The 952-nt window shown below is 45.4% G+C and overlaps 1 pseudogene; it reads left to right on the forward strand.

Moving 5' to 3' along the window:
• The first annotated feature begins 8 nt into the window (after positions 1-8).
• Positions 9-946, forward strand: LOC107125103 (annotated as a pseudogene).
• Positions 947-952: the final 6 nt, after the last annotated feature.

A 952-nucleotide genomic window follows, 5' to 3' on the forward strand; every position in this document is an offset into this window, starting at 1 on the left:
AAGTTCGAACAATGAAAGGGGAGTTTTACATCATTGAATATGCTGCCGGTGAAGCCGCTTACTATGAAATAGTCACGCTTGAATGACTTTGACCTGTGAATCAAAACAAGCCAGCTAACACCTTTTTCAAGTGTGCAGTCGAAGTTCCTGAAGATCAAAGAGATGCGTGTGCCCATAAGGATTTTAAGAAAGCAGTAGGAGCCTGCAGAATTTTTTACCAAGCTGAAATGGCTCAGTTAATAGTACAGTCTGCAAGTGAGGCAACAGTGAAAAGCGTAAGCATACTGAGTGACATGCATTTACGCAGCATTCAAACCAAGCTAATGCTCATGTCAAGAAATGAAGAAGCCACAAAGCATTTAGAGTGCACGAAACAGCCTGCAGCAGTATTTCATGAGGAATTTGTTGTCAGAGAAGGTTTAATAGGCCTTGCGATAGGAATGCACAGGAGTAACATACAGCAAGCCAGAAAGGTTCCAGGAGTTACTGCAATTGAGCTTGAGGAGGATACTGGAACTTTCAGGATCTACGGAGAGAGTGCTGAGGCAGTAAAAAAAGGCTAGAAGCTATTTGGAATTCGTGGAGGACTTCATTCAGGTTCCTAGAAGTCTTGTGGGGAAAGTTGTTGGAAAAAATGGTAAAGTCATTCAGGAGATTGTGGACAAGTCTGGAGTCATTTGAGTGAGAATTGAAGGAGACAACGAGAATAGACTCCGCAGGGAAGATGGAATGGTCCCCTTTGTCTTTGTGGGTACTAAAGAAAGCATTGGGAATGTCTAAGTACTTCTTGAATCCCGTATTGCCTACTTGAAGGAGGTGGAGCAGCTGCAGCTGGAGAGACTCCCGATTGATGAGCAGCTGCGTCAGATCGGCCATGGGTTCTCGGCCATCGTCCACCAGAGGTCCTGAAATGGACGAGAGCACTCCTTCCTCCGTACGAGGCTCCAGGTCC

The sequence above is a fragment of the Gekko japonicus genome, unplaced genomic scaffold (genome assembly GCF_001447785.1).
Source record: "Gekko japonicus isolate JY-2015 unplaced genomic scaffold, Gekko_japonicus_V1.1 scaffold39640, whole genome shotgun sequence".
Lineage (NCBI taxonomy): Eukaryota > Metazoa > Chordata > Lepidosauria > Squamata > Gekkonidae > Gekko > Gekko japonicus.